Genomic DNA, 15,749 nt, shown 5'->3' with positions numbered 1-15,749 from the left:
TTTCTTTCTTCAATGACTGTGATCAGGGGAGGGAAGAACTTTCTGTACCAACTAAGACCGATAATTTTCTCCAAGTTCTCTTATTCAACATGTACCTGGAATTTTAAGGATGTCCATTATGCCGCATGTCAACCTGCCGCATGTCAACCTGCATGGAATTGATAAGAAAATTATTCAGCACTAACGGCATAAATTATTTCTTTCTCACATCGTTTGATATATGAATACAATACGCGCTGATAGAAATGTTACAATGATTTCTTGAATTTCCACTGATTTGTAAAGAAAAGAGGGTAGATAATGAAGAGTGATTAGTCTAAAATATTGTACAATGTACAAGAAACGGACTCTAGAAAATGGTGAATATTTTGGACACCATTATTAGCCAAAATTATAATCATTCCGATCATGGTATATGACCCTCAATAATTGGAACATTTTTTATTTCAATTTTTATTCATACATATTAAGCAATGATTTTTTTTGCTGGCGATTAAAAAATATTGTCGTAGTTATTGCTAGCCAGAAAAATATCCCTTGATGCTCAAATTTTTGTTCTCGAAAGGGACGTTAAACAAATAAAATGATTCATGCCACCGGCTTTCAGTACTCACAGTACTTTAAATTTCACTATTGACACTTAATCTTGTTTAGTATTTATGAAAAAATATTAAAACTTTAATGCACAAAAATAATTTTATTCAGACTAGAAATGTAAAAAAAGCAAAACTCCTTCACAACTATCGCCATTCCGATGTAAGTGTTGTGTACAGAGGTTAGAAAATCGATCAAACCCGTTAAACGTAAAAAAAAAAAAAATCAACTATCTATATTTATATTTTATACACCTCCCAACCCTTTATGCTCGTCTCTACAAGTGATGAACTCGCTTGGTTAAAATTAGTTGTTATATTGCTGAAAATTCACTTCTAGCAACTTTATTGCCTGTAGAGACGACTACATGTATAAATGGTTGAAAGGTGAAATACAGAATATGTTTAGAATTAGGGAGTAAAAGGTAGTTGATTGACCATTGCTTGAAAGAAATTCTCCTCAAAAGCGCGCAAAAATACTGCGCCGTAAATTGCACCTTTTTTTGCATTACAGGATCTGTAGCGTTATGCTCAAAGACAAATATATAAAACCATAACGCTACAGATCTGCAGCTAACAGTTTTTATAAACAGGGCACGAGCTCTGTTATTGTTGATGTTCACGATTCACCGGGTGCGTACAATTGTTTAAAGGTACTTGGACACAGATTTGAAGTTGATATTTTTATTCTTAATCCTTAGTAAAATTGACATTCTTGTTGTTTGTTAATGAAAAATATTAATACTATAATCCAGAAAATTCAGAGTAGACATGTTCGAAAGCAAAACAAACACACAATATATTTTCAGTCCGTGTAGTTGTTGTGAGCAAACTTTGGCATTTAAACGCACCCGGTGAACCAAAACACCAAACAATAACAAAGCTTTCCCGCTGTTTACAAAAACTGTGTACATAACACGAGTGTGCTCGATATGCTAAATTTTGTACACAACGGAATGACAATACTTGTGAAGGAGTTTTGCTTTCTAACATTTTTACCCTAAATAAAATTATTTTCCGGAGTTAAGATTCAATGTTTCTCATTAATACACAACAAGATTGCCACTTTTCCTAAGGATTAAGAATAAAGTTAAAAATTGTGAAAGTGAAAGGATGTGACAATCAAACCCGCCAAAAAATTAAAATTTTTGATAACTTTTAAATGCAATAAGATTTTTAATTCATTTTTGTGTGAAATGCTATTAAAATATATAATTTGTGATATTATACAGAAATATACAGAACTATTAACTTCGAATCTGTGTCCAAGTACCTTTCAGTCCACTCACCACAAATGCACCGACTGACAATAAATGTAGCAGTGTGTTTTAATTGTATATATAATATATCATACAATATTTAATAAATACTAGTATTATTGGTATAATGAAATTAAATAATATTTTTTAGTTTAATACAAACCTAGATCCACCCCTTAACTTGTGAGCGATAAAGTTCAAGTTTATTCTCTTGGGGTTCTGTCTTTATATTTGTTGTGGTACTGAGTTGTTCTCAGTTACTTGAGTTACACTACTCAGAGGTTTTGCCCAGGTTGGCTGTGTTGAAAATTATAACAGAATTTGTAGATGAAGACTTTCATGACTTGGGACATTTAGACCAGACCTGGCAATATGTAAGCTGAAGCATCCAGTTGTTTTGGAGTTTTATGGAATGGGCCTTGTCCCACAGAGAGGTAATAAGCATATGTTACCTTTTGTATATTTTAAAGTAATAATATACACCTATTTACTGGCTATAAGGACAATAACAAGTTTATCGTTCCCCAAGACAGCAAACTATTTTCCGAGGCGCAGTCGAGGGGGGCGTAAAACTTGCTATTGTCCGAATAGTCAGTAAATAGATGTTTTATTATACCGATGCTGACTTAACTTTTGTTAACTTTTAGGAGTTCAGGGTACACACATATAAGATATTCCATATTATACCAATGCTGACTTAACTTTTGTTACTTCATAATATAAACGCGTCACAATCCGTATAAACCCAGAGATGAAATGCGAGGGAAACAGAATGCTGCCGGTGAATAGTTTGATGACTATTTCAACATGGGCAGATAGCACAAAACTATTTCACAGTAGGGGCTGTTTGGAAAAGATAGCATGTTTATTCGTCATATTTTTATATTGAACAAATTCACAGAGGTATCATAATTATATATATCATTACATTAATTGAAATGTGATTGTAAAATATGTGTGTAAAGATTAACTATACAGTGATTTATTTATATGCTAAATCTTTAAATTAAAAGAGATAACTCTTAACTGATAAATCTATCTTTTGTATATCAAAATAATAAGAATAGAATGTATCCATTTTTAACTCACCTGAGCCGAAGGCTCAAGTGAGCTTTTCTGATCAAAATTTGTCCGTCGTCGTCGTTGTCGTAAACTTTTCACATTTTCATCTTCTTCTCAAGAACCACTGGTCCATTTTCAACCAAACTTGCTACAAAGTATTCTGGGGTAAAGGGGATTCAAGTTTGTTCAAATGAAGGACCATGCCCATTTCCAAGGGGAGATAATCATGAATTAGAGAAAAAATAAAGGCATTTTTTAAAAATCTTCTTCTCAAGTACCACTTGGCAAGAAAAGATGAAACTCATGTAGAATCATCCTCAGGTAGTGTAGATTCAAGTTTGTTCAAATCATGACCCCCGGGGGTAGGGTGCATGGTGCCATAATGTACAATCAAAATTGTACATAGGAATATATAGGAAAAATCTTTAACAATCTTCTTCTCAAGAACCACTGGGTCAGAAAAGATGAAACTCATGTGAAATCATTCTCAAGTAGTATAGATTCAAGTTTGTTCAAATCATGACCACCGGGAGAAGGATGGGACCAAAATGGCCAATCAAAATTTTACATAAGAATATACAGGAAAAATCTTTAAAAAATCTTCTTCTCAAGAACCACTGGGCCATGAAAGATGAAACTCATGTAGAATCATCCTAAGATAGTGTATATTATAGTTTGTTCAAATCATGACCTCAATGAGGTAGGGTGGGGCCAAATGGCCGATAAAAGTTTACTTTTAAAATCTTCTTTTCAAGTACTTCAAAGACATGCTTAGTGATATTTATAGGGAATCATCCAGGTAGTAGTTTTTTTCAAATCCTGACCCCCTTGGAGGTTAAAATTCAAGCCCCCTCCTAGCCCCCTCCCAGTAAACTTTTTTTCAGTTCTGATCTGATATGTGCTTTTTCCTAGCCTAGCCAATTTCTCATGTGAGAGATGTGGCCCCTGGGCCTCTTGTATAACTTCATGTGATATTCATTGTTATTGTTTAACTAGGCCATTTATTTTCATACTTTGAACATCGATCAATATTAAATAGTATGAACCCTTACAGAGGAGTTTGTTTATCCATTTCATTCTACATAAAAACCACCCCTGCAACATATATACTGTGTGTTTTCCTTTCGGAAATTTCCACTCTGAACTTTCTGGATTATAGCTTTAATATTTTTCATTTATACACAACAAGATTGCCACTTTTCCTAAGTATTAAAAAATATTAAATTTGTGTAAGTGCAAGTATGTGTCAATCAAACCCGCTAAAAAATTGAAGTTTTATGACTTTTAAAAAAAATAAGATTTTTAATTTATTTTTGTGTAAAATACAATAAAATATGTCATTCGTTATATTATACAGAATATATTAACTTCAAATTGTTCATCTAAGTGGGGATCCGGGTTAGAATGGGTCCTCAGTGCCCTCTTGCTTGTCGTAAAAGGCGACTACATGGGGCGGTCCTTCGGATGAGACCGTATAAACCAAGGCCCCGTGTCACAGCAGGTGTGGCACGATAAAGATCCCTCCCTGCTCAGAGGCCGTAAGTGCCGAGCATAGGCCTAAATTTGCAGCCCTTCACCGGCAATGGTGACGTCTCCGAATCAGTGAAATATTCTGGAAAGGGACGTTAAACAATATACAATCAATCAATCATATCTGTTCGTGCATCTTTAAGTTTAAGTTATAACCAATATTATTTGCAATGCAATGTAAAACTAGAATATAATTATATAATACTTGCATATCATAGTCCAATGCACACTTTGCAAAAGTTGTTTCCCTTTGCAGGGTCAACCAAAAGGTCAAAAGGGAAAGAAACGTTATTTCTCCTCTTTATTCAACCAAATATTTGGGCGTGCTGCAATTAATCCATTGTGTTTATTTTTTTTCTTTGAATGTGTGGGTAGCTCCATCCAAAGGCCTCTGTGTGGATTGTATGGGTTAAGATGACGGCCAAGGGAAAAAAAAAACTTTTGAAAAGTGTGGATTGGACTATTGTTTTTATTCTTTATTTGTATGCCTTTCAAAAAATAGGCATCGATATTCATTAGCCTCATCATAAAAATGAGGCATATCTAGCATCATATAGTATTCTTAACTTCAGTTGCATCATATACTGTTTCCTCTTTTACAACGACCAGTCATTTAATAGACGGAATTTTAGACGTGCACTCTCCACAAATTTCTTAAAATTGAATTTTTCCCTATTAAAATGGCTAGACGTTTTAATAGACGGAAGAAAATTGGTAAAAAAATCTTAAGAGGTTTCAATATTCTTTACTGCAGATAAAGAATGTTTACAAAACTTAGGAGAGTCGCTGGCAGAGATATGTACTTAATTTATGTACAAAATCAATCGTCATGAAAACTCTGTACTTTCCAAAGGTTTTTAAATTCATATTAACTCCACAAAAAGAAGTATTAACAAAGTTATTTTAAATGACTTTGACGAGCTTGCCAGGAAACGCAGATGCAAGTTTCATTATAAGGGAGCAAACTCCCCAATGCATCCTTTCAGAAAACAATCTGGTTACAAACCTGTACTCGCATCTTATACCCTAGAGCAATACATTGACAAATAAAACGAAATTAGAACTATCATCTATTCCAATCAGGAAAGAACACAACAATACTTCTAAACAAGAAAGAGAAGCACTTAATTCTCTGAGAACAATAACAATATTGTTATCAAAAAAGCGGACAAAAGCAACACAATTGTTATTATGGACAAAGACTTATATGTCTCAAAGGCATTGCGCCAATTGCAATCCAAACATTACATGCAAATGGAAAAACCCAACTAACACAACTTGCATAAAATCATGCAAAGTTAAATCACTGAAATGCACTCCAATTGAACAATAGATAAGGAAACATATCGCTTTCTATACGATAACAAACCCTTATTAAAATGCAGTCTTCTATACTTGCTCACTACAATACACAAAATCAAAGATAATGTACGAGATGCCCTCATGAAAGGCCAATGCAGCATAAGACAGCTTCCATCTGGTTGCCCAATTATTTCACATTACGATACGCCAACACGTAACATAGGCGCTTACTGTGATTATTTTCTCATTCCTATAGTACAAAAACAATCAACATATATTAAGGACACCACCGATTTTATCAACAGAATGGAAACCCCCACACTTCAAGCAGACGTGCTGATGGTTATATATGACGTAACTAGTATGTAAACTAACATGGAATTTGACAAGTTTCTCTCTGCATTCAATATAGCATATCAAAGCGCTAACAAGACACAAGGAGACATCCCTTATCCAGATGCTGAAGATCTTCTCTTCCTATTAAAGTGTGTCTTAGAAAACAATTATTTTGAATTCGATAGAAAATACTGTAAACAAATTATAGGGTGCATTATGGGTGCTATATAATCCCCTGAAATCTCAGATACAAGAATGTATCAAATAACAAATCATATTATGTGAGATTCAAATTCGCCCACCAAGTTCTCTATCATGGTAGATAACAGAGATGGCGAGTTTTTAGCCTTTAATGGCACAAAAGAAGAAATTCTAGAATTCTTCAGACACGCAAGAAATACAAGTGTTTCATCTATCCTGACAACAGTTTTTGCAAACTTTAAGACATATGTGATCAAGAGAGGTTACTCGATCCCATTATTACTGAAATGGACAAAACAAACGGAAAAAAGTACTTTCATGAAAAATTCATGAAAGAAATACGGCGTCAACCACATATTATGAATACCAAATGCAATCCATATATAAAGGGTTAAAAAAAACGCCTTCTCAAACACTGGAACACTCCGAAAACAGACACAATTTGCACAAAGAGTTATTTATCGATGAACAACCAATAATCGCTACGGTAAACACAAAAACATAGGCAGAATGATAATTAAGTCATACTTACAATAGCTTAAGGAATAAATAAAGAGGGCTCCTGATGATGGCGGGCCTTAAGAGCAAACAATCATATCTCTCTTTAAAAAGCGCCGAAACACTTCATGCCTCCAGAATAACATGGTCTAGAGTGCCAAGCCCTGCTAAATTTACAACAGGCTTGGTTGATTGATGTCTTTTTCAAAACTTGGTATGTATACTACACATATTAATTTCCTTAAATGACACAAAGATCAACGACCTTGTGACCGTGACTGCGACCTATATCCTAAAAATAGCTTTTTCGATCTTTGTTGCTGCCGGACGCATAGTGTTTCACAAACACATCTTGTTTTTTTTTTTATTCAACATACCTAGAAAAGTTTTATAAAAAAAAAAATAAAAATAAATAAATAAAAAATAAAAAAAAATAAACAAAGAACAAACTACATAACCCTTAATTGACCTTACTATAACCTATAAGTGGAGGACCAACCAGCTTTCAAAGTAAAAAGTTATGTTTGTAAAAAAAAATGGTTGCCCCCCTCCCCTGTGCTTGTTGTTATCACTAATCAAAACTTTTACTTACCTGAAGAGGAATCGTTGAGTTTTTCATCAGCCTTAAACGGAAGCTGGAACAACCAATTTCTGGCTTTAACAGGGCTGTTTTTCCTATCTCTCCGTTTTCTTGTTTCATTTTTTTTCAGAAGAAGATGCTATCCTCTTTCCTCTAGTATACATACTCATAAGTTTTTCTGACACGGATCGTAGAATTCTCAACATTTTTTGTCCAAGTTAATTAATTGTTAAAAACAAATTCTATAAAGTATTCCGCTTTCATCACTTATATAGACAATTTTTTTTAAAAGTTCCTTTAGACCAATATCTGTATTTGCTTTTGATTCAATTAATCAAAAACGGTCACTCACATCTCCACATACAATACAAATATTTCTTTTTACAGATTTTTTTGTTTCATGGGAGTGTTAAACATTTCATACAAAGCCTATATACTGTTAATCACTTTTTATTCGCGAGAACTTTATTTTCGCGTAATTACGCGAGGCAGTGTGCTCGCGAAAATATAATTCTCGCGTATAATAGTATTTCTAAAGATTATACAGAGCAATAACCACAATTCGTGAAAATTTTGTCTCGCTAATAAAGAGTCAATGACTTTCTCGCGAAAATAAGGTTTCGCGAAAAATTAGTGATCTACAGTATACAATAGACTGGTATTGTCTGTCTCTAACGTACGCACGAAAACATCGTGTACTAATGTATCGCAGACTCCAGTCTATATGTACAAGAAATTACACTTGGTTGAATTCATTCTAGATTTCAGGCGTGATATAACATAAGTTTAACAAATCAGCAAGCCCCCATTTCATTACATGGCCTAAATCAGAAGTGCAACAACTACAAATATAATCAACGCAGGAAACATAAATCGGTTTAAAGCTGCCCGATTGTGTGACTATTTCCCATGCTGTATCGTAAAGAACTCAAGCCAGAAATTTGAACATCACTCGGTCGTTTCTGTCAAGTCAAGTTTCTCGAAAAAGAGCGGATGATGTTCCGATTGTTAAGCCAGGAATAAATGGCTTTAATGGCGTGGCGGCGATCACCTGTTGTTTCGTACGTATGACACACGAACTGCCAGTCTATCGGTACAGTTGTGGTGAGCAGATTTCAACAATTAAACACATCCGATGAATGGAAAACAACAACAATAACAATGTAATTACAACAACTGTTTACCTTTCACGGGTGAGTTTAATTTGCTAAACACTGTATACATCACAAAGCGCGGAATGACGATACCTGTGATGGTGCTTTGCTTTAAAACATTTCTACACTGAAAAAAATTATTTTTCTGGATTAAAGTTTTAATATTTTTTACAATTACACAATAAAATTGCCACTTTTTCTAAGAATTAAGAATAAAATCAAAATTTGTCATGTGAAAAAGCAAGAATGTGTTAATCAAACCCACCCATGAATTTAGTTTCAAGAACTTTTAGATGAAATTATACTTTTAATATATTTTCGTTTCAAATGCTCCATTAAAACTTGTTTAGTACGAACACGGATGTTACGAATTCACAGATATAGATACGAACTCACGACCTCCCGATCACGGAGCGAGCGCTCTACCGACTGAGCTACCGTGAACGGTCAATCCCCAGTAATTAAAATTTAATGAATTTCTTACACGGTTATGACAAATTACGGATATAGCGAAGTGATTTTAAAGGTCCCAGCGACTTCGTTATGCTGTTTTACTGTATGCCCTATTAACAATCGGTTTATTTTGTGCTGATGCAGTTGTGACGTCATCATTTAATGTTATTGAAACCCTCTGTGAAAATCAGTTATTTAACAATTTGATGAAAAAGAGGATAATTTGACAATGATTATAAATCAATAATGTTTTTCTATGATATTTTGGTTTTAAGCAACCTTTAATGTATACTTGTAGTTGATTGCTTGATTGATTGCTGTTTAACGTCCCTCTCCAGAATATTTCACTGATATGGAGACGTCACCATTGCCGGTGAAGGGCTGCAAATTTGGGCCTATGCTCGGCACTCAGGGCCATTGAACAGGGAGAGATCTTTATCGTGCCACACCTGCTGTGACACGGGGCTTTGGTTTATACGGTCTCATCCGAAGGACCGCCCCATTTAGTCGCCTTTTACGACAAGCAAGGGGGTGCTGAGGACCTATTCTAACCCGGATCCCCACGGGGCTACTTGTAGTTAATCAGATTTTGTGTCAATGTAATATACATATAATAATGGCTTTCTGCCTTTTTGACTGTTACAGACTGGTAGCATAAAAGGGGATTAAATGAAAGCATATTATTGACATTTGTAGTTAAATTCTTAAACAGACTTTGAATTTGACCATAACAAGATAGATAATTTTCTGATCTAAAGTTTGATGCTAACCAATCCATGGTACCTGATCCCAGCTGATCAGATCAGATTTTTCGGAGCTCCGTGTTTGCTCTGCTCCTGTTTTATATTGTTTTAGGGACTTCTGATCTTGAATACTTTTCGATATATCCATATCTTCATTCATATCATCATGATCATAGACCCAATATCAATCTGAACTGAAAATTGGAAAAAAATGTCAATCGCTGAATATTATTTGATTTTTAATTGGGAGACTGCTTCAAGTATAATTTCTTTATTTATATTATAGTGCGACGAACAGTAAAAATATGTATCTCTAAGATTATCATAATCAGAGAACAATATTATAAAAGTTACCGAGTAATTCTATGGAAGGAAATTACACCCAAAATTATATTCATCCTGCTCTTATCCTTATTGGACTTTTACGAGAAACGCTTACTTTTGCATTTGACGAATTATTTTCACATTAGGACAATGTATTTTTAAGATATAAACATTTAGTTCAACCTTCATTTCAACGAAACCAACGGGCTATGTTTTAAGCACAAGTAAGTTACCTTTGAAGAAAACAACAATCATCCTTGTACCCTCAAATCCAAGCCTTTATATATAAGTGCCTGTTACATCATTACTATGACCAGTAGAGATATTTTCTTATCCATTATAAATTCTGTACCTCTGTACAGACTTGGACTGCTGGGACCGATGTGGGACTGCTCTGGACCGCTGTAGGACTGCTATAGCAGTCCCAGAAAGCAGTCCCCGGGACTGCTCTGGGAGCTATTTGTGTCAGGTTGGGTCTTGTCGGTACTGTATATTGTCTGTTATATAAAATTGTGGAAACCTGAATTAACAAGTTATTGGACTTAATATTGGAAGACCATAAGAAATGCGGCACCTCTACCCTAAACCTTTTATTACGGCTCCACAGCGCCATTACCTTGTTATATACCCTCCATCATTTCTTCTTCTCCGTTAATGCAAAATAACGGATTTAGTCCAGGAATCGGAATTCATCACTAATAGGACCTTCCACTGAATTGAAATCTATTTTACAATAATAATACAGTAGCATGATTCTGGGGACAGGACTATTAAATTCTACTATGAATAATGTTTTGCCAAGGAGTACGGAGTGTTGTGTTTAGGTGTAATCCGAGACAAACTAGACAGGGGCATACTCAAAACGTCCTCCGTTGTTTTAAAATGATTTTTTTAATTATTTGTATAAAAATGACACTTTAGACTAAAAATTATAAATACTAGCCTCTAAAAACATCGGCGATGGGACAAATGTCGACCGTCACATCTGTTTTGTACTCCTTGTCATGACTAAACCAATGGAAAAATCCAGTGAAGCATTGGACCTTTCTTTTTTTATTATTTAAGATACATTGGTGTGTGCAAGCGAATTCAATAACGCGCATTATAGGAATTTTTTGCTGTTGTTAAAGGCCCTTTCACAATTGGTGCACGAGCAGAAGCGACAAAATATTCGTGCGACCGAATAATTTTGTCTAGGATCGTAAACTGTTGCCAAAATAATCGCATATGAAAAAGGTATTCGTACGAAATGCGCACGATTTAAAGCGACTGTTGTGCATTAAATTTTGCGATACATCTTGCGTCTATATGCGACTGTTGTAGAATGAAAGCGAGTGTTGTAAGATAATGCGATAGGATTGCACGACTGATCAGGTAATCGGACGATTGAACGTGCGACAATACGATTAGACGTGCGGTGCTCGTGCGCTTATGCATTCCATAGTACGAATGTTCGTGCGAGTCATAGGTCCGGGTATATATATCACCCGTTTCCGACGCTCTTCAGCTGACATAGTTAAGATGCTTATAATAATACATGGTATATATATATATATATCTGTTGCAAAGAATGGCAATTGAAGGTGATAAATCAGGCAATGATAGCAAAACGTTGCAAGATTACATGAAACATGTTGAGCAACAGTCTCATGGTCGCAAAACACACGCAAAGACAAATGCGATTCATCTTACGATCTTTAAAAATCGTAAATCACTCTTACGAGTACATAAAACGTTGTAAGACGTTCGCACTAACTTTCGTGCGTTGAATTGCGATAAATTGGATCGCATTTGGTCGCGTCTGAATAGTGTACATGTTGACTATTTTGAAGAGACTTGATGCGACCACTAAAACACACGCAATGAATGCAGGACATTGTGCAACAAATGCGAGAGCTTGTGCGAAGCTAAAATATTCCAATTGCAAAGTGTTGTAAAGTGCTCGTGCGCAAATTGTTAAAGGGCCTTTACGTTGTTGCTGTTCTGGCCAAACGAGACATAGAAAAAATAATTCTTAGTTTAAAGTGTCATTTTTATACAAATAATTAAAAAAAATCATTTTAGAACAACGGAGGACGTTTAAGGGGTAATTATAGATGTCGTAAGTCTATCCCTAAAAACCCGTAATCCAGTTTTATACAAAGCTTTTCATTTTGTGCACACTGGATATTTCTCTTCCAAAAAACAAAATGAAAATGAACGTTATATCAAATTGGTTCAGTACAGATTTAAAAATGAAATAGCAGTATACAATTATTTAACGACTACTCGGTAAACAGTCAAACTGTTGTCCAAAGGTAGTGAGCCTTCAGCCTCGAGCAACAGTTTCCAAGGTCTTCCCACTACCAAGGGACAATAGTTTAAGGCCCTTTCACAATTGGCGCACGAGCAGAAGCGACAAAATATTCGTGCGACCGAATAATTTTGTCTAGGATCGTAAACTGTTGCCAAAATAATCGCATATGAAAAAGGTGTTCGTACGACTGTTGTGCATTAAATCTTGCGATTTATGTTGCGTCTATATGCGACTGTTGTAGAATGAAAGCGAGTGTTGTAAGATAATGCGATAGGATTGCACGACTGATCAGGTAATCGGACGATTGAACGTGCGACAATACGATTAGACGTGCGGTGCTCGTGCGTTCATGCATTCCATAGTACGAATCAATGTTCGTGCGAGTCATAGGTCCGGGTATATATATCACCCGTTTCCGACGCTCTTCAGGTGACATAGTTAAGATGCTGATAATTATACATGGTAAAAAAAAACTGTTGCAAAGAATGGCAATTGAAGGTGATAAATCAGGCAATGATAGTAAAACGTTGCAAGATTACATGAAACATGTTGAGCAACAGTCTCATGGTCGCAAAACACACGCAAAGACAAATGCGATTCATCTTACGATCTTTAAAAATCGTAAATCACTCTTACGAGTACATAAAACGTTGTAAGACGTTCGCACTAACTTTCGTGCGTTGAATTGCGATAAATACGCTATATTTCCATTAGTGAACTCTTCAGAATTAGAGGCGCGTTTGGTCGTCTGATTGGGACAACATGGCATTGCGGATTATACAAAACATGCCTGTATCAATCCAGTTTTAAATTTTAAGTGCATTTGTCATTTTAACTAAAGAATAGAAGAACCAAAACACATAAGTAAAAGAGCAAAAATCCTAACTTTATCGTCCATTAATAAAAATACGACATTTCCAAGGTATGTGTATCGACTTTTAAATGTGCCATTACGATAAAGAGATACATACGATCACCAATAGATGTAAATTAATATCCTTGCCATCTATACTCTTGATTTAAATAAAGTCCACAACAATAAATGCATTTAGTCAGAATTTTTTCATCGACATTCAACGGTTATTTACTTGTTCACGTTTGTGTTTGTCCCAGAAATCCCGCGAGATTTGTACATTTTCCGACTTTTTCACAAAAGAGCGCACTAAGAACTATAACTCTTCAATAGTGGAAATAGAACGTATTGGATCGCATTTGGTCGCGTCTGAATAGTGTACATGTTGACTATTTTGAAGAGACTTGATGCGACCAAGTGCTAAAACACATGCAATGAATGCGAGACATCGTGCAACGTATGCGAGAGCTCGTGTGAAGTAAAATTTTCCGATCGCAAAGTGTTGTAAAGTGCTCGTGCACCAATTGTGAAAGGGGCTTTAACTGCTTCACCGAGTACCTGGTAATCATCGAAGTATTTTATTACTTAACCTACTATATTTAATTAACACAATTGGAATAAAAAACATATAAAAAATCAATCAACAACTAGTCTATTAATTAGCTGAACACAGAATTTAAAGATTGAATTAACATTAACTAATTTAAATTAATACTTGATAAATTAATTGATTGCTTTTCTGTTTTATTCCAATTTGATTAATTATATAGCAGGTAAATAGTGATGTCGAGATCATCAAAACGCTTGAATATCACGATGACGCTTTAAACATGCAACAGTTCATTCTGTGACCCGGTAAACAGTTCGAATGTTTCATGATCATGCAAAAACATAAAATAGATCATGAAGCAGTTCAAAATCCCTAATTACAATTTATATTGTAGGTTAGGTAATAATGGAAATTGTTAAAATGCTGAGCAGCAACAAAACAAAAACGATTGAAATAATTTATTACATAAAAATCTAAAAGTTCTAATTTTACTAAAACAGGAACTTTATCGATGATTGATCTTAAATATTCCTGATTTATAAGCATAAATTATTGCCATTTTTTCCACAAAAAAATACATGTATGGAGAAGAGACAAGAATATATTTGAAAAACTACAAGCATTGGAAGAAAACTCACAAAGATTATGATCGAGTATTTTCTTGAATGTTTACAGTTTTCTTTTTAACCATTTACTCCGATATAATAAAGGAACTTGCAATCATTTTTTAATACAATTTTCAATTGTATTAATACATGTAGCAAAAAAGTAATCAAATCACCTTTTCTATTTTATTGAAATGAAGCCAAAATTAGAATATATTCCTAAAACAGTCGTAAATTCAGGGTTGACAAATTGGGATTTTTGCCAGATAATTCCTGAATGCTTAATTTTAGCTGATACCTTTTAAATTTTACTATGAATCGTATTGCGCTAAGTGGGACTTGGTCAGCTGTTGTTACTATCTTGAGTCTGTTTTTAAATAAATTAAAAAATACAAATGATCTAAAATTCTTTTAGTAATAATAATATTATGTGATTTAAAAAAACATTCTCAGAAAATATTAATTGCTCATTGATTCTATCTGAATAGTACGAAGGTATGAAATGAATGGCCAATTCATTCTTTCCTTTATGTTTAACGCATTTGAAATTGACATCCAAATTTTAAAAATGTAATTATTCCAAAAGTTAGATACATGCCTATATGAAGATTATAATCCTTTCACATACTAAAGTATGAGAATACATTTCAATCAAACGTGTCCCAAAATTATTTGTTTTAGGATTTTCCATATATAAGAGTTTTCTAAACACGATTTATATATATAGTTCAGTGTGAAATCGTGATATTATTAAGAAATTTTCAGAAAAATATATTTTCTTCAAATCTGAGTCCCAGCCCGGCCCTTTAACCTTTCACTGTTGTAAATGCATGTTCACTGCAAGTAATCTCCCTTATCCATACTTTTTCTTTTAGTATAGTCATGTCTTCTCAACATAAAAAAATCAAAAACTTAAAACCTTTCCTTCCCATCTACAACATACGATTTTGGAGTTTAAAAGCTACCCCTTCTCCTGTTCAATATCTAAGTACCATTCACCTAAAAATGATAATAAAAATATTCTATCTTTAATAGAAAAATTTTACATTCCACTCTTTATTCTTTGACACAGATGGAGCCAAAGAGATGACATTTAAGGCTTTCTGGAAAGCCAAACTTGTATTTCATTGATATTATGTATATATTGAGAGTCTCTCTATCATAAGAATTTCGAAGTGTTTGTATTCATACCATATTTGTACATTTTAGCTAAAATATGTCAATATTCTGGTTTGAAAAGGCAAAAATCCGGGTTTAAAAAGGGGCCAGATCGCAATGTTATGAAGAGTCATTCTTTAAGATATCGAAAATGACGTATGATAAAGGGAGTAGTTGTTATTGTCAATATCTTAGTAAATAAAGATAGGCCCAATTCGCAGATACGATAAGGCTTCCCAGAGAATATTGTAG

The sequence above is a fragment of the Saccostrea cucullata genome, unplaced genomic scaffold (genome assembly GCF_032062105.1).
Source record: "Saccostrea cucullata isolate Sc308-1 unplaced genomic scaffold, CSIRO_AGI_Scuc_v1 ctg911, whole genome shotgun sequence".
Classification (NCBI taxonomy): Eukaryota; Metazoa; Mollusca; class Bivalvia; order Ostreida; family Ostreidae; genus Saccostrea; species Saccostrea cuccullata.
Note: the sequence above shows the minus strand (reverse complement) of the source record.